This window comes from Dermochelys coriacea, chromosome 5 (assembly GCF_009764565.3).
Source record: "Dermochelys coriacea isolate rDerCor1 chromosome 5, rDerCor1.pri.v4, whole genome shotgun sequence".
Taxonomy (NCBI): domain Eukaryota; kingdom Metazoa; phylum Chordata; order Testudines; family Dermochelyidae; genus Dermochelys; species Dermochelys coriacea.
Window position 1 is genome coordinate 82,030,921 of NC_050072.1, and position 23,511 is coordinate 82,054,431.

Consider the following 23,511-nt stretch of genomic DNA (forward strand, 5'->3'; position numbering starts at 1 on the left):
TATTGACAATAGGTCTTGTGGGAAGGCGGGGTGAGCCTGATTGCAAGGCATCCTGGGTCCCTACACAGCCTTCTCTCCCCAAACACTGATAAGTCAGCATTGCTCCAAGCAGGGAATCGTTTGCTCTGTAGAGCAGGCATTGTCACCTGACAGATAAGTGAGCATTTGCAAAGAAAACAGGAAGGGGAGTTTCAAAGTTCCCGGGGCTTTACAGGGGGAGGGGTGGATATCTGTTTATCTGGCAGCAGAGCAGCACCTAGGCATTGTGGGATATCCTGAGGAGGCTAAAAACTGTGTAAACAGGAAGAATGTGTCTTCACTTGCACATCACCGGTAACAGCTGTACACCTCTCATGGAGGTGGTTTTCTTTTTGTGATGAAACTTCTGAGTTTCACCGCAAAAAGTCATTGGCTACAAAAGTGACTTTTCCTCCCTTGGTATCCTAGTGTTAATTGAATTGTCTCGTTAGCACTGACTCCTCTCCCCCCCAACTTGGTAAGGCAACTCCCATCTTTTCATGTGCTGTGTATTTATGCCTGCTACTGTATTTTCTATTCCATGCATCTGATTAAGTGGGTTCTAGCCCACGAAAGCTTATGCCCTAATAAATTTGTTAGTCTCTAAGGTGCCACAAGGACTCCTCATTGTTTTGGCAAGTGTAGATGCTCCCACAGTTTTTGCGTAAAAAAGGGACTTTTTCCCGCTTTAAGTGGCAAGTGTAGACATGCCCTTATTTCAGTATGGGTGATTACACTTCACCTACCTCACCCACTATGTTGGTTTAGTTGGGAACTACATTCTTCCCCCCGCACACTTTTTTTCTCCTGTCCCTAAACTGTTATAAATAATTTTACTCCATTTAGTCCAGAAGCACCTGCATTTCAGTAGTTGGGAATGTATAATGATACCTTGTATATAGTTTAATTTTATCAAGAGTTTTGAGGCTTTCAAAAATCAGTATGCTATTATCATTTAAGATAGAAACCTGGGATACTGGACTAATGTCATATAGCAAAGAGCTTGAGGCTTTAGAACAATACCTGACAAACTGAAGAAAAAGCCAGCGTACTGGCACAAAAAGTAAAATGCTCACTTACATTGAATGTGGAAGGATTCTTAGTTTGCTTTCATATCTGTGGGTCAGATTCTCTGCTGATGTAAATTGGTGAAACTCTATTGATTTCAGCTGAATTATGTCAATCTCCATCAGCTGAGAATCTGGCCCTATGTCTCCTCACAGATGTTTTGTTTCAGGATGGGGTATATGAAGTCAAAAATAATCATCTTTGACTGAGTGAGTGGGTGTCTGATGCATGTGAGATTTCCATTGTGAGGGGCTGATTTTGATCAGACCAGGGCCTGCAGCAAAGCCAGTCTCCAAGTAATCTAAGAAGTGCACCTGGCCTCTATGATGCTGCCTGATTGGTTGGAAGGATCAGCAGACTGGCTCTTAAGCCCAGTAGCAGTTCAATAGCTACTCAAAGCATTTGTGCATGGCTGTGATTGCACCTACTCCTATCTTGCCTCACTCTAGGTAACCCAGCTGTGACTCCTGACCTCTTAGCTTCAGCTTTGGGCCTTGGCTCTGACATTGTTAATGACTACTTCTTTGACCCCCGTGCCTGATTGCCTCTGCTCTGGTCACTGACACTAATACCTTGAGTATTCCTCCCAGTCCCACACTCTACTGTCCCTTCTGCCTACAGGTCATTTTCTCCTTTCTTTAACTTCCCCTGCTCTGAGACTGTTTATTTGGTCTCCCTGTTTTCTTTGTTTTCTGTTCTTTCATTTTTAATAGTGCTCTCACTGTTTTACACTTTTTCCTCACTCCTCTGCTCATCCCTTCCTTTCTCCCCCACGATCCTTTAGTGCAGTGGTTCTCAAACCACTGGTCTGTCACTTGTTCAGGGAAAGCCCGGGCTGGACCGGTTTGTTTACCTGTTGCGTCCACAGGTTCAGCCGATCGTGGCTCCCACTGGCCGCGGTTCGTTGCTCTAGACCAATGGGGGGCTGCAGGAAGGGCGGCCAGCATGTCCCTTGGCCCGCGCCACTTCCTGCAGCCCCCATTGGCCTGGAGCAGCGAACTGCGGCCAGTGGGAGCCGCGATCGGCCGAACCTGCAGACATGGCAGGTAAACAAACCGGTCTGGCCCGCCAGGGGCTTTCCCTGAACAAGCGGCGGATGGGCTTTGAGAACCACTGCTTTAGTGTACTCCCTTTTCTTAGCTCTCGCCCTATCTCTTCCTTTCTTTCACACTCACTTGCTCTTTTGTTTCTCTTCCACTCCCTTCTCTCTGAAATGGGTTCCCCATTTGGCCAGCTATAATCCAGTGCTCACTTTGTTGCAGGGAATGGAAACACAGAAGCTAGTAGAGGCAAGGATAGTAGCCACCTCGTGCTGCTGCTGAGCTGCTTGTCAGTTTGCCGTTCCTAGCGCCACCCAGAGTCCTCCTTTAACTCCATGTGGCTCTGTAGCTATGATGTGGGGGAGGGTTGTTTAAAGGGCTCTTTGAAAGACCTTTTAGAATGGGAGTGCAGGCTGGCACCATGTGACCACTATGGCAGTGGGGTAATACTTGAGGCACATATGTATTGCATTTAAATTGTGTTGATTTTCCTGAAAAGTTGTACAGAGTTTAATGGAGAATAATTCTCCCTGATTTGTTTTTTGTTTTTGTTTTTTTAGCCATCATATGGAATCAATGGTGGATTAGCCCAGGAGCCCTGGCCCATTGGGGGATCCTCGAAAAATGGACACCTCTGCACTCTGACCCGCTCCAGCCACCTGGTGCTCCTGCCAGGGAGCAGGGTCGGGGCATGGGGGTTTGCAAGCCCTCCACAGCTGGAGCACCAGGCAGGCAGGCATGCCCTGGTGTTACTCCCTGGCAGGAATGCGGGGTGGGATAAGTCCCCGGGCCCTGACCCCATTTCCCCGGCAAGAGTGTGTGTGGGAGCACTTGCTCTGGCTCAGGGCCCCACAAACCCTTATCTGCCCCTGTATAGAATATATAGGGAATTACATCCCTGCTGTAGGATTACTCAAGCATAGCTACCAAGTTTTGTGTAGCTCCGTGTGACATTTTATGCAAAATATTGCTAACTAATTTGTATATTTACAAATAATTTGCAGAACATCATAAACATCAGATTATGGCCTAAGCAGTGACAGGGTAACATATGGTGCTACGCAAAGCTAGGCAACTCCCTAAGACTGAGGCATTCCTTCAATCCTATCTTGTTCCTCATGCATCCTGGTGTTTACTTTTTTTACCAAACGTGATGTTTACTTTTTTGATTCCAGGGCAAATGTTGCTTGAGTAAGTAGTGCAATTCCGGCACTTTTTAAAAAATGTCCTCTTTGAAAACAGAATTATTTGGAAATCAAGAGGAGTTACTCTGGTAAATTGAGGTATGGCTCCCTATTTAAAAACATCCCAGAGCTCTTTAAATCAAAGCACTGAGACTCTAGAGTAAGATACATAACTGTGACATCCCCCTCTTCCCCCGCCTCCTGTGCTATGCAGGTAAGTAACTTTACATACCTGAATAATGCCATTGAGTTCAATGTGGCTACTCACATGCACAAATGCTTGTAGAGTTTGGGCCTACAAACTTTAATAAGTAGCTCTGCACCACACGAGTTCTATGCAGCAAAGATCCAAAGTCCTGTCCAGTCCCAGCATTGATTGGATTCAGTATGAAACCTCTGAAGGATTCTCATGAGGAAGCCTCTCCTGGTTGTTCCTAAATCCTTGTCCCTGATTCTGCAGATGGAAGGGATCTGCTGCCTGGATCTCATTCTCACTGCAGGACTGGTGCCTTGCTCAGGACTCCGGAGTAGATATTCCCAGAACATTGCATGCCGCCTGATGCAGAAAGATATACGTATCTATTTTCCAGATGTAAGAAAGGACGATGTGAGACATTTCTCATGTGTTACCAAATTAATATAGTTTGGTTGAATAATTACTTGGAGCTCAAATCCATGTCAGTGAGAACTTTGGCCCAAGCGAGAAGTGCAGAGTTGTATGTATTTTTTTAATTGCTGTCTGTAAATTTGCCAAGTTTACAAAGCTGAATGAATGGAAATGGCAACTGGCATAGAAGCAGGCTCCCCACTTGCCAGCTTATTTCGCTAAAAGAAAAAAACACTACCTGTACTTTCAATATTCTCATTTTAATTAACTTTCAACATTGCATTAGAGCTGGCAATCTCCCTAATAGCCGCTGAAAAAAAGCTGCCTATTAATCAAGTAGAGACCAAAAGTACTTTACAAGCAGGGATTTTTTTTTTACAAAGAACACTTAATTTTACTGTTTTTCCTTTAAAATTGGGTTTTATTATATTAATGTTGCAACCTTTAACATAACTATATATGGAAATTTGATCACAAAGCAAGGGAAAGAAAATGTCAAGAGAGCATTTAAGAAAAAAAACATTTGGCCACTGGGTGCCACTGTGTTTCCTTGTCAGCTAACTGGTTCTAACAGAGTGATGGAATAATCTTAACTGTAAGGGGCCTGATCCTGCACCTATTAAGTCAGTGGTACAAGTCACAGTGACTTTAGTGGTGCAGGATAAAATCCTAAGGGAGATGCTTAATTTTACAGATTTTTTTCCTGTTGTGTAAGACTTTAATATATAGTTATGACTAGTGCAGCAACATTTTTTGCAATTTCATTCTGTTGCTGTGCATAGTTAATGAGAATAATTGCATACTAAGGAAGAACGAGGAGTACTTGTGGCACCTTAGAGACTAACAAATTTATTTGAGCTTTCGTGGACTACAGCCCACTTCATCAGATGAATGGAGTGGAAAATACAGTAGGAAGATGTATATACAGAGAACATGAAAAAATGGGGGTTGCCATATGATTGTCTCGTTAGGGCTGGTATGGCAACCCCGATATTTTCATGTTCTCTGTATATATATCTTCCTACTGTATTTTCCACTACATGAATCTGATGAAGTGGGCTGTAGCCCACGAAAGCTTATGCTCAGATAAATTTGTTAGAACGAGGAGTACTTATGGCACTTTAGAGACTTTCTGCTGCTACAGATTAACATGGCTGCCACTCTGAAACCTGCATACTAAGGATTGATCCTGCAAACGTATAGCATGCGAGTAATTTTGGAACCTGGTCTGACTTCCAGATTAGTCAATAGCAAACTGTATTTACTTCCATGGGAGCAGAATCAGACCCTTAGGCACCAAACTTGCAAAGAATCTGGGGAAAGCAGAGTTGGCTTAAAGCCATTTTCTTGTCACCTCCCTTCCCCAACCTCTGCAGCACTTCTCTGGGCTGAGAAGCTGGGAATCTGGCCACATGTGTTTTGGAGCATCTGCATAGAAAACCAATCCCTCAAAGTCCTCTTCTGCTCAGTCCCCAATGCCTCTATGCCTGAACTGCTCATACAGGAGCTGTGCTGTCATTGGACAGGATCTCCTTGTCATGCATTCACTCTATCCCCGTATAAGTTAGGCACAGAGTAAAGGCCAGGTGTACCATTCACTAGTGATTCATTCTCTAGTGGTAATTCTGCTGATTTAGACACTCATCCTACTTAGAGCAGCTAATTCCTTGGCTCTGTGCCACCTCTTCTACCCCATCGTAGCTCCATAGAACTCCATGGGTGCAGTGATGCTTCTGGGGGTTTTCAGAAAGCGGAAGTAGACCTGGAGTGCCAGCCCCCTCCTTCTATGGGTGTTTTGAGCCCTTCCACGCCCTCTTGCTTTCATTTAACCCTCTGTGATGTAGAACAGAAGGCTCCAAAAACTTACAGATGGAGAGGAGTCAGTGCTGTGTGACCATCTCCTGGGAGCCCCCGAAGCACTATTTCACTAATACTGCACAGCTCTGTGTGTTTGGGGCATGGCTAAGTAAAGCAGGGGCCACAGACCACTAACAAAGAATATTCTAAACATTTCCTTTGGTGTTTCAAAGTCCTTTTTGGAGCCATAGATCATACAATATTATAAAAACTAAAACAAGCGTATGGGTAAAATGTTCAAAAGCATGCAAGTGACTTAGGATACTATGGGCCATTTTTAAAGGTGTGTAAGCATCTAAATAGCTCAAAGAGTAGGTAGAAAAACCTGCGGCTGGCCCCTGCCGGCCAACTCAGGCTTGTGCAACTCAGATAGCAAGGCTGTTTCACTGCTCTGTAGACTTCCAGGCTCGGGCTGGAGCCAGAGCTCCAGGATCTCCCACCTCACAGAGTCCTAGAGCCCGGGCTCCAACCCAAGCCCAGAAGTATACAAAGCAATGACATAGCACGCGAGCCTGAGTCAGCTGACATGGGCCAGCCACACGTGTCTAGTTGCTGTGTAGATATACCTTAAGTGGGTAACCTGCTTTTGAAAATGGCACTTAGAATCCTAAGTCTCCTTGGAAGTCAGTGGGGCTTAGGCTCCAATGGGCCATATTTTTAAAGTGATTAGGCACTTAACTCCCATTGACATCAATTAGTTAGATGTTAAAAACATATTTAAGTGTCTGAACCCAAGTCAGTCATTTTTGAAAATGGGACTTAGGCTCCAAAGTCATTTTGGCATCACTGTAGTATGTTTTCATGAAGGTTGGCATCCTGGTGACATAAAACGGATGTCATCATTTCCTTGGAATTCTGTCTCCCATCTACTCTTCTTTATTTATTCCATTATGAAATGTGTAGGGGTCAGGTTACTGCTTGTTATAAAACAAGCTGAAAGTTTAGCTGTATTAATTTCAAGTTACCCTGATATCACTTCCAAGTGTCCAGTCTCTCCTGAGTAGAATAATAGATATGTTTATGCAAAATTGATGCATCTAGTCCATGGGGAGAAACCAGCATTTTTCAGAATACAAAGAAAGGATTGTTCTAGGTTGATATGACAAATAAGTGAACAGCCTTTTGATAAAACTAAATTATGCTAGAGCTTGTCAAAAATCAAAAGTTTTGCATGTTGTTTCTTTCAGGAGAGACTAAATGATGCCAGGAAGAGGTACAAGAAGGAAGAGATTTTTTTAAAACAGCAAAGCAAAGTTCCACTTAAATATTTTTATTTTCCCCCTACAAGTTGCAAGTATGGGGTAGAAAGAGAGCACCTATAATAAGAATCTCGACTACTCAGACCACTCAGTTAATTGCCATGTTAGAAGGAGATGTTGCCTCCTGCATCTTAATAACAAACCATTCCTTTGTTTAGGTGGGAAAACTAACTTTTTGTTAAGCATAGTTGTTTGGGTGGTTTTTAATTAAAAATATGTGGGTGATTTAATCTGAAAAGACATTTGTTGAGTATTAATGTATTAAAATACACAGCATTTCTCGTTGGAGCCAGAGAACCACTTGTCTTCGCCTTGCAATCCTTGGTGTCACTTGAACTGCTCATGTGACAACCCTCTAATATGAAAAGAGACAATAGGCATTGTTGGGTGCACATATTAATAAATAAAAGAGCCACAGTGTGTGCAAACAAAGGCTGCTTCCTGGAACGTTGTGTCACAAGATTCTCAGGGTCAAATCCTGTTCTTTTTTCTCACATGAGAAGCTCCACTGCAATCAAAAGGTCTGATTCTCCTCTGTTATACAGCAGTATAATTCCACTGGGTCAGATTCTTATCTTATTTACGCTGGCCCACTGATTTCAGAGTTATTTCCAAGTTTGCCCCTGTGTATGTGAAAACTGGGCTTTCTGGCAGTGTTTGAGTAAGGCAAGCAAGATTTGGTCCCCATTATGAATATCTGCAGGGTTGTAATCAGATTGCAAAATCAGCAGGAGTTCACAGGAGTTGCACTCAAATGTTTATTTTCCAACATAATAAATTATTGGCAAAGTCTCATTTTTTTTCTATATAGGTGTCTTGTTCTTTTCACTGGAGACAGAACAAGCTGATATAGATATTGAAAGAGTGAAACTGAAGGATGAAGGGGAGAGAGATCCTCGTGATACTGTTCCTTGAGAAGTAAATGGCATGCAAGGATTGGGCCTCAACTCTGAAAGAGAGGGAAGGAAAGATAACTACTTTCAAGGTCTGGGCTTTTCACTACAGTGTAATGTAGTTCTCAGTCCTTTCCAGAACTGGTTGGTCCAGAACAGGGCGGGGTGAAGTACTGTGTGGTGACACTAGCCATCAAAAACTCTGCTAATTAGATGAAATATGCGAACCCCAGAGGCCTCAAACAATCTCTTTTATATTCATTCCCCTCAAGTTCTGCCTCTTTTCTACCTGAAAGGCAGATATCCCCTGTGATTTGCCTCCAAATTCAGACCCATGTTACACTATTATAACAGTGTGTTGCTTTTTCTCTCACACACATGCACAGCCTACTCTTACCACTTAGGCACAGATTACAATCATGACTAGTCGTGACTTGACACCTAAACATAATAGACCATCATACATATTGGCACAAATGGAACGGTCCTTTTAGAAGGGATATCTGAAACTTGTGCAACTGACTAATTATGGCTGGCTTCTAAAAACACCAAAATTTGCTTTCTGGACAGCTCCCAATTAGATTTGTCTCCCTCCTACAATGTTTCGCAAACCACTCTGCAAACAGAAAAGTCTCTAGTTCTGTACCTTTCCATTGGTAAAGTCTGCTATATAAGCCATTAGGACATGCATAAAATAGTGAAAACAGCGAGTAAGATTAGAAAATGGGCATTTTTCAACAATTAAATCTCCACTGAAAAAGTTTAAACAACTTTCCTATTATTGTGCTGATAGAAACCACTGAACACACTGTTCAGGTTGCAAAACTCTTCATTATCATTCCTTTCCTTCCCCTACTTGGTTTTATATGCTATTAATGATACAAAACATTTCCTTTGCTGAAATTTTCCATGCTTGGTCTCCACTTAAAGATGAGTATTTTAGGAAAATTTGAACAAAATCTCATCAGCCATTTTTTTCACGTTATGGCAGAGTGAATCTAATCCTTTCCTTAGCTGAATTTCTAGCTCACCCTTTTTTAAAATAGGGTGATGAGAAAAAACAAAGGAAGCTTGAAAGTTGGCATGGACATAGCCCTTATTGAAGAGTATGTAACTCACTTAGTATGGAAAAAATGGTTTCAGTTCCACAAAGTTGGAATTAGAGTTGAGCAAATGGCACATAGAGCTACATTGTGCCCATGTCTTATTCAGCCAGCTGCAGAGAATAAGACACTTCCCATGCACCCCGCTTTTGCCCCTCACCCACATGCACACCACCTTGCTGGGTCTTGAATCTGCCGAACTAGCTCTGACCAGTCGGTGTTGAAAACACATAGGCCATTTTATAAATTTATGACAGGTTTCAGAGTAGCAGCCGTGTTAGTCTGTATTCGCAAAAAGAAAAGGTACAAGTACTCCTTTTTCTTTTTATAAATTTATGTAATGGCTTCAGAAAACTCTCCTCAAGTGAAGATTTCTGATTGGCTATTGATGGCGTCCTTTTTAAGTCAATGTTCATTCGGACTGTTTTCCTTTATGTTTTTGTGATCTCAGTTCTATAATAGCGATACAGTATTTCAACTGGTGCATTTCTAGGGGATTATTGTACTTGCTGGGTGATTAAACATCATCCAGGCGTGCAATAATTGCCCCAAAATGCACTGCCTAATGTGTTTTAGTGGTTAAATAGAACAGGGGAATCTAATGAGAATAAGCTTGTTTGAAGAAAGGTATTCTTAGTTGTCATGAAAGTGCATAAACACTAGCATGTATGTGGAGCCAAAGGTGTTTAAAATACAATTAATTTTACCTGAATGAAGAAAAGGAGTATTTGTGGCACCTTAGAGACTAACAAATTTATTTGAGCATAAGCTTTCGTGAGCTACAGCTCACTTCATTGGATGCACAAGTACTCCTTTTCTTTTTGCGAATACAGACTAACACGGCTGCTACTCTTTACCTGAATGCTTTCTAAAGTTATGTTTGCACCAGCCGATCACAAAATCATAGCTATTAGGCATGGAAAAGTCCTGTTAGATCCTTTAGCCCATTCCAGTGCATGATCTCTTACAGTAATTCTTATGTAGAACCAGGGCCTGCTCCAGACACCAGCTTTCCATGCAGGTGCTTGGGACGGCAGTTTCTCCGGCCGCAGTGGCAATTCGGCGGCAGCTCCTATGTCCCGCAGGCCACAGCGGCAAATCGGCGGCAACTTCTCCCTTTTGCCATCCGCGGCGGCAGTTTTTTTCATTGCTTGGGGCGGCAAAAACGGTAGAGATGGCCCTGTGTAGAACTTCCTTATATAGCAGACTTTAGTAACTGGAAATTACTACAAAACAGCTATGTTAATCTGAGGCCATTCACATTTGATATCTCCACAGGTGAATTGTTTTCTAACAAGACATCAGCCCTTTCACTGCTGCTGTGTTGATTGGGTGGGGAAGAATCGGGAACTGAAAAGTGGAGCGGCAGTGTTGTGTTTAGAGCAGCATGTTGGTGTAAATAGATTGGTGCAAATAGGACAAGTCAGTTTTTGTTGTTGTTTTAGGCAGGATGTTTGAGTCTGCTGGCTATTTACATAAATGATTGCTTTGCTTAGCCTTAAATCAAGCTTAGTTTGTGATGTCTGGCCTAGGTGGTATAAACAGTGCAAATGAATATAGATGTAACCTCAATGCAAAATGAAGTATGTTTTCTTCCTTTTCTCCCAATGATTTTGAGGGTTAGAGGGATAGACTCTGAATTTCATAGTGTCTTTCATCTGACGATCCCAAGTGCTTTAGGCCATGTCTTCTTTGAATGCTAAACATGAATTAAGCAATCATGGTTTAATCAGTCCTGGTCTACACTAGGCGTTGAGGTCGAATTTAGCAGCGTTAAATCAATGTAACCCGGCACCTGTCGACATGATGAAGCCCTTTTTTTCGACTTAAAGGGCTCTTAAAATAGATTTCCTTACTCCATCCCCGATAAGGGGATTAGCGCTGAAATCCGTTTTGCTGGGTCAAATTTGGGGTACTGTGGACGCAATTAGATGGTATTGGCCTCCGGGAGCTATCCCAGAGTGCTCCATTGTGACCGCTCTGGACAGAACTCTCAACTCAGATGCACTGACCAGGTAGGCAGGAAAAGGCCTGCAAACTTTTGTATTTCAATTTCCTGTTTGGCCAGTGTGGCAAGCTGCAGGTGACCATGCAGAGCTCATCAGCAGAGGTGACCATGATGGAGTCCCAGAATCGCAAAAGAGCTCCAGCATGGACCGAATGGGAGGTACGGGATCTGATCGCTGTATGAGTGAGAGGAATCCGTGCTATCAGAACTACGTTCCAGCTTTCGAAATGCCAAAACATTTGTCAAAACCTCCCAGGACATGAAGGACAGAGGCCATAACAGGGACCCGAAGCAGTGCCGCGTGAAACTTAAGGAGCTGAGGCAAGCCTACCAGAAAACCAGAGGCGAACGGCCGCTCCGGGTCAGAGCCTCAAACATGCCGCTTCTATGATGAGCTGCATGCCATTTTAGCGGGTTCAGCCACCACTACCCCAGCCATGTTGTTTGACTCCTTCAATGGAGATGGAGGCAACACCGAAGCAGGTTTTGGGGACGAGGAAGACGATGATGAGGAGGCTGTAGATAGCTCACAGCAAACAAGCGGAGAAACCGGTTTTCCCGACAGCAGGAACTGTTTTCACCCTGGACCTGGTGCCAGTACCCCCTGAACCCACCCAAGGCTGCCTCCCGGACCCACCAGGCGGAGAAGGGACCTCTGGTGAGTGTACCTTTTAAAATACTATACAAGGTTTAAAAGCCAGCATGTTTAATGATTAATTTGCCCTGGCATTCGTGGCTCTCCTGGATATACTCCCAAAGCCTTTGCAAAAGGTTTCTGGGGAGGGCAGCCTTATTCCATCCACCATGGTAGGACACTTTACCACTCCAGCCAGTAGCACGTACTCAGGAATCATTGTAGAACAAAGCATTGCAGTGTATGTTTGCTGGCGTTCAAACAACATCCGTTCTTTATCTCTCTGTGTTATCCTCAGGAGAATGATATCATTCATGGTCACCTGGTTGAAATACGGTTCTTTTCTTAAGGGGACATTCAGAGGTGCCCATTCCTGCTGGGCTGTTTGGCTATGGCTGAACAGAAATGTTCCCCGTTGTTAGCCACGTGGGGTGGCGGGAAAGGAGGCAAAATGTGACCTTGTAACGAAAGCACATGTGCTATGTATGTAATGTTAACAGCAAGGTTTACCATGAAAGGGAGTGTACCCATTGTTCTATAAAAATGTGTCTCTTTAAATACCACTGTCCCTTTTTTTTTCTCCACCAGCTGCATGTGTTTCAAGGATCACAGGATCTTCTCCTTCCCAGAGGCTAGTGAAGATTAGAAGGCGAAAAAAACACACTCGCAATGAAATGTTCTCTGAGCTCATGCTGTCCTCCCACACTGACAGAGCACAGACGAATGCATGGAGGCAGACAATGTCAGAGTGCAGGAAAGCAAAAAATGACCAGGAGGAGAGGTGGTGGGCTGAAGAGAGTAAGTGGCGGGCTGAAGAGAGGGCTGAAGCTGAAAGGTGGCAGCAGCGTGATGAGAGGAGGCAGGATGCAATGCTGAGTCTGTTGGAGGATCAAACTAATATGCTCCAGCGTATGGTTGAGCTGCAAGAAAGGCAGCAGGAGCACAGACCGCCGCTACAGCCCCTGTGTAACCAACTGCCCTCCTCCCCAAGTTCCATAGCCTCCTCACCCAGACGCCCAAGAACGCGGTGGGGGGGCCTCCAGCCACACAGCCACTCCACCCCAGAGGATTACCCAAGTAACAGAAGGCTGGCATTCAATAAGTTTTAAACTTTTAAAGTGCTGTGTGGCCTTGTCCTTCCCTCCTCCACCTCCCCTCCTGGGCTACCTTGGTAATTATCCCCCTATTTCTGTGATGAATTAATAAAGAATGCATGAATGTGAAGCAACAATGACTTTATTGCCTCTGCAAGCGGTGAGCGAAGGGAGGTGGGGAGGGTGGTTAGCTTACAGGGAAGTAGAGTGAACCAAGGGGCAGGGGATTTCATCAAGGAGAAATAAACAGAACTTTCACACTGTAGCCTGGCCAGTCATGAAACTGGTTTTCAAAGCTTCTCTGATGCGCACCGCACTCTCCTGTGCTCTTCTAACCGCCCTGGTGTCTGGCTGTGCATAACCAGCAGCCAGGCGATTTGCCTCAACCTCCCACCCTGCCGTAAACGTCTCCCCCTTACTCTCGCAGATATTGTGGAGCGCACAGCAAGCAGTAATAACAATGGGAATATTGGTTTCACTGAGGTCTAACTGAGTCAGTAAACTGCGCCAGCGCACTTTTAAACGTCCAAATGCACATTCTACCACCATTCTGCACTTGCTAAGCCTGTAGTTGAACAGCTCCTGACTACTCTCCAGGCTGCCTATGTATGGCTTCATGAGCCATGGCATTAAGGGGTAGGCTGGGTCCCCAAGGATAACTATAGGCATTTTAACATCCCCAATGGTTATTTTCTGGTCTGGGAAGAAAGTCCCTTCCTGCAGCTTTTGAAACAGACCAGAGTTCCTGAAGATGTGAACTTCATGTACCTTTCCCAGCCATCCCACGTTGATGTTGGTGAAATGTCCCTTGTGATCCACCAGTGCTTGCAGCACTATTGGAAAGTACCCCTTGCGGTTTATGTACTTGCTGGCTTGGTGATCCGGTGCCAAGATAGGGATATGGGTTCCATCTATGGCCCCACCACAGTTAGGGAATCCCATTGCAGCAAAGCCATCCACTATGACCTGCACATTTCCCAGAGTCACCACCCTTGATATCAGCAGATCTTTGATTGCATTGGCTACTTGCATCACAGCAGCCCCCACAGTAGATTTGCCCACTCCAAACTGATTCCCGACTGACCGGTAGGTGTCTGGCATTGCAAAGTTTCACAGGGCTATTGCCACTCGCTTCTCAACTGTGAGGGCTGCTCTAATCTTGGTATTCTTGCGCCTCAGGGCAGGGGAAAGCAAGTCACAAAGTTCCATGAAAGTGCCCTTATGCATGCGAAAGTTTCACAGCCACTGGGAATTGTCCCAGACCCGCAACACTATGCGCTCCCACCAGTCTGTGCTTGTTTCCCAAGCCCAGAACCGGCATTCCACCGCATGAACCTGCCCCATTAGCACCATGATGCCCACATTGGCAGGGCCCGTGATTTGAGAGAAGTCTGTGTCCATGTACTCATCACTCTCGTCACCGCGCTGATGTCGCCTACTTGTCCGGTTTCGCTTTGCCAGGTTCTGGTGCTGCATATATTGCTGGATACTGTGTGTGGTGTTTAATGTGCTCCTAATTGCCAAAGTGATCTGAGTGGGCTCCATGCTTGCCGTGGTATGGCGTCTGCACAGAAAAAAGGCACGGAACGATTGTCTGCTGTTGCCCTGAAGGAGGGAGGGGCGACTGACGACATGACTTACAGGGTTGGCTTACAGGGAATTAAAATCATCAAAGGGGGTGGCTTTGCGAGAAACTGAATGGCTGCTTCAAGGATAGAATTCAAAACCTCAAGGATAGAACTCAAAACTGGGTTTAGCAGGCTGTCGATTTCACAGAGGGAGGGAGGAGAAAATGAATACAAAACAAATCTGGTCTATTTCTTATTTTGACCCACTTCATCTATCTTTATACATCATGCTGGCAGCAGACTGTGCAGTACAACCGCTATCCATCGTCATCTCCTGGGTGCTCGGCAGAAGACGTTGCTGTATGACTACTGGCCATTGTCTTCTGCTAGCTGCAGATTAAAAGACAGTGCACTGCCGGTAGGACTCAATCGCCATGAGACGAAACAAGGGAAATGACCTGGCTGAGTCACTCCCATGTTTGCCCAGGAGCCCGGTTAAAAGAGCACCCAGGACTACATCAACGACGGCTACCAGTCATACTGCAGTGTCTGCTGCCAAAAGGCAATAAACTGCTGCTGTATAGCAATGCAGTACCATGTCCTCCAGCACCCAGGAGACATACGGTGACGGTTAGCTGAGCAGGCTCCATGCTTGCCGTGGTATGGCGTCTGCACAGCTAACTCAAGAAAAAAGGCGCAAAACGATTGTCTACCCTTGCTTTTACGGAGGGAGGGAGGGAGGGAATGGGAGCCTGATGATATGTACCCAGAACCACCCGGAACAATGTTTTAGCCCCATCAGGCACTGGGATTTCTACTCAGAATTCAAATGGGCAGTGGAGACTGCAGGAACTGTGGGATAGCTACGCACAGTGCAAAGCTCCGGAAGTCGACTGTTGCCTCGGCACTGTGGACACAGTCCACTGACTAAATGCACTTAGAGCATTTGTGTGGGGATACATACACTCGACTGTATAAAAACGCTTTCTACAAAACCGACTTCTATAAATTTGACCTAATTTTGTAGTGTAGTAGTGCCTCAGTGTGGGGCAGCCTAACCTACTGCAGCAAGGCTGCATGTTGCTGTCAATCCCCATGTCTGCACTGGGGCCACAACTGCTGTGATATGCAGTACAGCTATCTGGGTGCATATCCTGAGATTCATAGCGGCACAACTCACTGTGTAGGTCGATGCTTGTATTATCAGAATGTCTGCCCACTCTGGGATTGAGAAAAAATGACCTAGGCCTGGGAAATTCATCCTGGACAGGACCCAGGCTGGTGTCATGCCTTGCTATTACTTGCAGAAGATAAGGAGTCTGCTTTCTCTTATAACTGATAATGGCTTCTTTTCAGAGAGGCAGTTTCTTTTTCGTGCCTGTGCAGAAGCTGCTGCCAGCAAATGGTGGTGGGTAATGGTAGCAGATGTTTCAAAGGGTACTTTTGATCTGGAGAAGAGAGATGCAGTGACTTATAAGCAAAAGCACAACAAAAGACTGGACCATGAGGAGATGTTGCTTCTTCTGGAAGATCTCCCCAGAGTAGACAGGTGCTTCTGGACCAGACCACAAATATGCATTAATGGGACTGCATTGTGATGGAAACGTGGGATAATCGGCAGTGGGACTGGAATTTTTGACAGGGGAGGGGAAACCCATTTTCTGGAACTGTCAATAGTTTGCCCTGGCCCTTGAGCAGCAGAACCACCAGATGAGAGAAATTCTATTTTTACTTTACCAGGCCCTCCTCCCACCCTCCGCTCTACTTTTACTTTACCAGCAATAAACCTACTTCTGCTCTAGGACGTGCCTTAACATACTGGGGGGGTTTCTTGGTTGTGAAATAAGAACAGAAATGTTGGCGCACTCAGCCAGAATGTTGGCAGAGTAGCGCTTCTGTATATATAGACAATCAGTTGGGGAGTGTTTCATTCCTGGATTCAGCATTACTGACGTTATGCAAGAGAATGCCATTTAGGTTTACTGAATGGGACATCTACTTAGAGTGATTAAACATTCTAGTGTGTCTTTGTAGGATGTGATTTAAAAGCTGGAAGCCTTTTTTTGTAACTACTGAAATTTGAGAGGGTGTGGATAATTTCCAGAAGAATGTAGCTCTGTGTGCTACCCAATTAAATGTAGTCTGTATTCAACCATCAGTACAATTTAATGGAGACACTGCATGGTATGGCAACTTTTGCTTAAACTGTTCTTTGGCCTTGATTACCTTAAAATGTATATTTAAGAAACGAAAAGTTCTTTGAAGAAAGGGAATGTTGATGAGGCGAAGGTTGAGGGTGGAGGTTAAGAAGAGCAAGGAATTGTGTTGCTCTTTCTATAAATTAGAGAAGGGGACAAAACTAGTTTGACAAGCTCTACATACCCCCATGTCCGGAGGGCTCTGCCCTACAGATGGGTAGGGCACATTTTTAAAGTTCTTACATCGGTTACACAACCAGCATCTCTGGATACTTGTTAGTCCAAATAAGCCCTGAAAGAGATTAGCACAAGTGGACATTTTGTGGTTCAGTGAAGGCTTTGCCTGTCTCAAAGGCTGCTCTTTCTCTGTGGTGTAATCTCTCCAAGACTTGCCTGCAGCCTTTTATTTTGTTTCTAACTCTGGGGATAATGCAAGCCACAATTGTGTCTGTCAATAGCTGGAAGAAACATCCAAAAATCGCATATGAAATGCACATAAAGGGATAAAAGCTATTTGAACCATTGACATTTTAGAATTTGTTACACAGTGTCTGTGTTGTACTTCATGAGCTGGGTCCTTCTGGAGGCTCAGCAAGAGAGCTACATACCCATCCCACTAATGCACCTTACTCTGAGCATGCTCAGCTACCCTAAAACTAAAGTCCAAGCATTGTTGCTGAAAAGTGTGGCCTTCCTATGCCTTGTTGACTTAGCATCACAGGAGCCAAGAAATCCTATCATGCTATTTTGCAATAGCCACTTTCTTTCCTTCTTGGGACAGTCCTCCCAGCCTCTTGGAGTTTGCCAAGTTTTGTTTTCAATTCAAGGGCCCCCACAGATTAATTAAATCCAAAACTGTGGCCAGTTTGTGACGATAGTAACACCATACACTTTCTCCCATGAGATCACAGAACTCTTAAAATGATTGTTGTGGCAGGGAGAGCGTTAGGATCTTATAAGGTTCCTTCCCCAAGGATGTCCCTCTGAGGTTATTACATTTTTAAAAGCTGCTCTGATCATTAGGTTAAGGTCTACCTAAGAGACCAGTAAGAGTCGCTGTATAAGTCTTCTATACAGGTTGCTTTTCCTATAGTCTCTTTACACAAGAAGGGTAAAAAAAGACAACATAAAGGCACAATGGGATCTTATATATAAACCTGGACTTGAGAGAGTTCTTGACCAAGAGTTGTAGCTTTACGATTAGGATATTTGGGAAGGTTTTTTCTGATACACTTTTTTTTAAATGGTTCATGTGAATTCACTATATAGGGGCGTGTCTACATGGTGCACCAGTGTGCAACAGAGGGGTGTAAATTCTAGCATGTCATGCGTTAACGGGCCTGTGTGGACCCTGCTGGCACATACTACAAAGGATCCCTAGTGTGAGTTAATATAGCACTGTTTGAAATGGGCCTACATTAACATGCAATACAGACATTTTTAGTGTGTACCAGCAGGCTCTGCCCAGACTAGTTAGTACACGATATACTAGTGTGCACTAGAATTTATACCTCTCTGGTGCACACTAACCTACTATGCAGACAAGCCCTAAGTGCTGTGTGCCTTTTTTTGTATTCCGCCTGCCTTTACACAAGCATACTTAAACTTCTATACAGTTTTTGTATGGCTGATTTTATCTGGGAAGCCTTATACTAAACTGCCCCCCATTACCAGATGCTTTACATCTGCATCTTCACTGAGAGAATCCGTGTTCTAATGTGGGAGTTCAGTAGTTTGGATCAACAACCTCTGCAGTCTAAGAAACAAAGAGAGTTGTTCTTTGCTCTTCCTCCCCCTCTCCTCTAATTTTAAGGTTTTACCATCAGCCCAACCTGTTGCTGTAGGTTAATCTCAAATCCCCATATAAAAAGGAAAAAGCACATGCTCTGCAGGTTTTTCTGGTTCACCTGAGTCAAAGGAGCATGCTACCTTTTCTGCTCTTGTAGTGTTCAATGTCCCTGGGTAGCATCAATCAAAAGTACACCAGGATGTCAGAATATAATTCAACACATGAGAAAAACAGTCTACAACACCCCTATGATGGTAGTCTTATCACCTGGTTCCAGCCCTCTCAAGGAAAGACCAAGCAGAGTCTTTAATAAAATGTAAACAATTTCAAGCAAGTGTTGAGCAGAAATAGCACTAGCAGAAGTCGCTATGGTGGAAGTCCAAACCCTCACCCCCGGGATATTGCAAAACAATTAAATCTTACAGGTACTGTACTGGATGCTTGAATCCAACGTTATTAGCCTGATGTGTGTACATTGTTCAGGGTTAAAAACTCATTGCAGAAAAAATATTAGAAATAATTTTACAGCAAAATCAACTACTTATACAGCCTAGCTAAGATCTTGGATAGGAACAGGTGAAGGAATATACAGCGGAACCTTTCAAATGAGAAAATATAGCCCCTAGAAAATCAAAAAGAAACAAAATGGGAAAAGTCCTGGTGGCTCACCTCAACGGTTACTTTCAGCTGGTTTGATACCATAGTTTCAAACAGCAACGCATGTGTCATGTAAATGAGTGTGTGATCACTGCCATCACCGGGGATTAAGCCAAAGACCTCTAGAGCTAAAAGCACAAACTGCTGCAGATTGACCTGAACAGCCAATGTTCTCTAGGTGGGGGCTGTAACAGATTCATGCTGTAGATGGAGCAGGCATGGAGAAGAACCGGGAAAACACACTCACTTGTGGATTACAAATGTAAATTATTTATTTTCATCCAATTAAAAATTTAAATCGAAAACTCAGGGCTTCTGAAGATCCAAAAGCCATAACAAATAAGAAAAGTTGGCATGAACTCCACAAAGTGAAACTCCTGATTTTCACTGTTTCATGATATTGCACTATCCATATTCCAATGTCCTGCACAAACAACTCACCCGTTGTTGGTTGCCAATCAGCTGTATTATTATTGAAACAGGCATGTTGTAAATGAAAAATAATAAAGAGATCTATCCCTAAGATCCAGGTTTGCAGAGCAACAGGAGCTGGGAACACTGAACAGCACTCCGACTACAGTGGTAGAGAAAATTTTGGGATTAGCTGTTGCCTGATACCTTGTGAGGTCATTTACACCCCAGTGCAAAGTGGCTGTAAAATACAGTAATACCATTCTTCTTGGTAGCCGTTCACACCCACATTACATTCCTTTTGTACTTATGTAAATAGACAAACAGAGGAGATGTCTATACTACAGCAGATACAGTGGCACAGCTGAACTGCTATAGCGCTTCTGGTGAAGATGCTCTAAGCCATTGGGAGAGAGCATGCATGTTGGCTTAACTCCTGCCTCCATGAGAGATGGTAGCTATGTCGACAGGAGAAGCTCTCCCACCGACATAGCCCTGTCCACACCGGCATTTAGGTCGGTGTAACTTACATCACTCAAGAGTGTGGATTATTCACATCCCTGACCAATGTAAATTATAAGGAAGTAATTTCTAGTGTAAACATAGCCAGAGAAACTGACCACTTGTGTTACTCCTTAGCAATCTACTTCTGCCTCAACCAGAATAACTGTTGCTGAGCATCCGATGAAGTGAGCTGTAGCTCACGAAAGCTTATGCTCTAATAAATTTGTTAGTCTCTAAGGTGCCACAAGTACTCCTTTTCTTTTTGCGAATACAGATTAACACGGCTGCTACTCTGAAACCTGTTGCTGAGCAGAGGCAGCTGTGTTCAGCCCTTCTTAGCTGACAGGTTATTTGGGGAGGAGATAAAGAATTATATTTTTACAATCTGTCTTTCCTCTTAGTAATTATTGCCATAATTAACATCTCTCAGAAAGATGACTATCTTTTGTGTGGATGCAAACAGATAGCTAAACCCCAAAATGTCAAGAATTACCGCTTTAATTTTGACCTTAATTATTTGTGTCTGCAAAACTGTGAGTGTGTAAAGACAAACTGCCTTTAAATCAGGCCTAAAGGAAGCCCAGCGGAATGTAATATCAAGTTAACTTTTAACCTCCAAAAGCAGAACCAAAACTTCAGTAAGTGTCAGAAAACAGAAATGGGAACACTTTTTTTTTTGTTCTTTGCACAGTATACTTCACTTCTGGTTTTGCATAATGGGCAGCGCATCCAATATGTTTTTATGTGAATATAAGGATTTTTGAGAAATTTTCCAGTCTAGCTTTTTTAAATGCTTTGCATAATTTTAAAATGTTCTTTAATATATTTTTTTAGCTTGCATGCTCTGAAAGAACAAAGTCAGAGCTATATGGTTGAGTATCCTGGCTAGAGAAATAGCTGGAGGCAACTAGCATCAAGGCAGCTTGTGCTGGAACATTTGAAAAAAACAATACATGTCAAAGACCAGTTATGTTTTGGTATATATTGGGAGAACCAAGAAAACCAATTAAAAAAAATGTTAATACATCTCACACACACCCCTTTTATATTAACTAATACAAAATAAAGAGATTTGTGCCAAATTTCTTTAGCCTGAGGTACAAGTAGTTCTTTAAGATTAGTATTGCAAAAAATAAATATTTGGTCTCCTTAAATTAATTAAATGATGTTTCCTGCTGAACGTTCACACAAAGATTCTAAAGATCTGGCATTAATGAAGTAAGTTTGACATACGTCCAAAGCACTCAGCATTTTCACTCAGGAATATTTAGTTAACTATTCCTTTTTTATTGATTGATTGTAAAGTAATCTCACCAGTAGAAGGACATGCAACCATTTGTTTAAGCTCCAAGGAAAACCAAATCAAACTGTTCAAAATACATTCTGAAAAGCAAGGCTCAGAACTTTCAAAAGGTGGGTGGGGGAGATTTGAGAACAGATTAATTTATCCTCAGCTAATTACTCCACAAGGGTCAGTTGAGCTGCCACCTCAACTAACAGTCAAGACGTATCACAATGGATCAATCTATCAGTTTGATAAACTAATTCACTAAAAGAAGTTGATTTCTGGCTCTGGTTGTAGATTAAAAATCAGCCAGTCACTAGTGCTGCCGTAAAGTCTCTTTCTGATCTTTTTTTTTCTCTTCTAGTCTGATTTAATATTTTCAATCTGTTTTACACCCAATGTTTGTGATTCTTTGTGGTTTGAGAGGGGTATGGGTGTCAGGACCTGTAAATTCTTATCCCAGCTGTGCCAGGGATTCATTGTGCAGTTCCAGGAAGTTATTTAACCCATCTTTAAATTGGGATAATGCCTACATACTTCAGGGGGATATTGTGAAGTTTAATAAACTAGCTTGTAAAGTGAAAGATGGTATACTATATATAGTGCAATGATATAAAAGTCATGTCTTTCATGGAATATAGATTCTTGAAGAAAGAGTTATCCTGGCAAACAAATATTTAAACCTTGATCTAAATTTTATGAGGTATCCTTCAGTAACAAATCAGTAATTTATTGGGAAGTTTTGGGGCTGGCTTATTTTTCATAAAAATCCTGTAGTTTAGTCAAGCTTGGGAAAGATTATAGAGCTCAGAGCCAGCTAGCTTTTTAACAAGATAACTGCTGGATCTTTTGTTATAAGACGACATTCAGTCTTGGGCTCATGGCAAAGTGACCAGTGGACACTTTTGACTTTTTTAAATTTAAGAAAACAAACTAAGTACAAAATTGAGTAAATTTGCTGAAGATTTGTGTCACTGCTTGCTTTATTGGAATGAGTCATGAGCTGCTTTTTGCCCGGTAATGTAAAAGAAAAAGTAAACATGCTTCTTACTGTGAGCAAAAAGACATTGCTTGTCCAGCTCCAGGGAGAAGAAAACCACTGGAGTGTTGTTAGTAGTGACTATAGGAGACTTAGGTAAGAGGTACAGGAAAATGTACATCCACTAAGTAGGATCATCACAAACCCAACTATCTGTATTTCTAATAATTGAATCTCTGCCTACTATTACCTGTTTCTTGATAATAACCGGGGTCCTTGCCCCCAGAAGGATATCCTCAGTGCGAGAGGATAACATTATATCATCTGGAAGGTGGGTCCCAGCTATGGGATCATTTCCCTCTTCTCCAACTTGATGCTTTCTGGCTATGAGACTTTCATTCTCCTTAACAGCACTGGGGCTGTCAGACAGGAGGTGGTATCGCTCTACTGTGTCCCTGAAAGTCTCTTCTCTGTACCTCCACTTCCCGTTGTTCATCCAGTTAAGTCTCTGGCTGGGGTACTCTGTCTCTGAGGACCATGAGTTGCTTGTAACACCTGCCCATATATCTCTCATATATATATAAAACCCACTGGAGAGTTGTTAGTAGTGACTATAGGAGACTTAGGAAAGAGGTACAGGAAAAAGTACATCCACTAAGTAGGGGCACCTCTAGAAGTGCACAACCAGAGTGTACGTGTGTGTGTTTGTGTGTATATATATGTGTGTGTGTGTATACACACACACACACACACACACACGTACACTCTGGTTGTGCACTTCTAGAGGTGCCCCTACTTAGTGGATGTACTTTTTCCTGTACTCTTTCCTAAGTCTCCTATAGTCACTACTAACAACTCTCCAGTGGTTTTATATATATATATGAGAGAGAGAGGATATGTTTATGCATGATTACCTGCCTCATGGGCAGGTGTTACAAGCAACTCCTGGTCCTCAGAAACAGAGTACCCCAGCCAGAGACTTAACTGGATGAACAATGGGAAGTGGAGGTACAGAGAAGAGGCTTTCAGGGACACAGTAGAGCGATACCACCTCCTGTCTGACAGCCCCAGTGCTGTTAAGGAGAATGAAAGTCTCATAGCCAGAAAGCATCAAGTTGGAGAAGAGGGAAATGATCCCATAGCTGGGACCCACCTTCCAGATGATATAATGTTATCCTCTCGCACTGAGGATATCCTTCTGGGGGCAAGGACCCCGGTTATTATCAAGAAACAGGTAATAGTAGGCAGAGATTCAATTATTAGAAATATAGATAGTTGGGTTTGTGATGACCAGGAAAACCGCAGGGTGAATTTCCTGTTAGGTGCAAAGGTAGCAAATCTCATGAGACATCTAG

The 23,511-nt window shown here is 43.3% G+C and overlaps 2 long non-coding RNA genes across 2 annotated transcripts in view; both read left to right on the forward strand.

The window, feature by feature from the left end:
- LOC119855813 overlaps positions 1-23,511 on the forward strand; it is a 165,124-nt gene that overhangs the window by 43,491 nt on the left and 98,122 nt on the right. The window lies entirely within an intron of this gene.
- On the forward strand, positions 11,482-12,322 carry LOC122460350. Its single transcript, XR_006281605.1, has 2 exons — positions 11,482-11,695; positions 12,276-12,322. It is a non-coding gene; the product is annotated as an uncharacterized LOC122460350 (long non-coding RNA).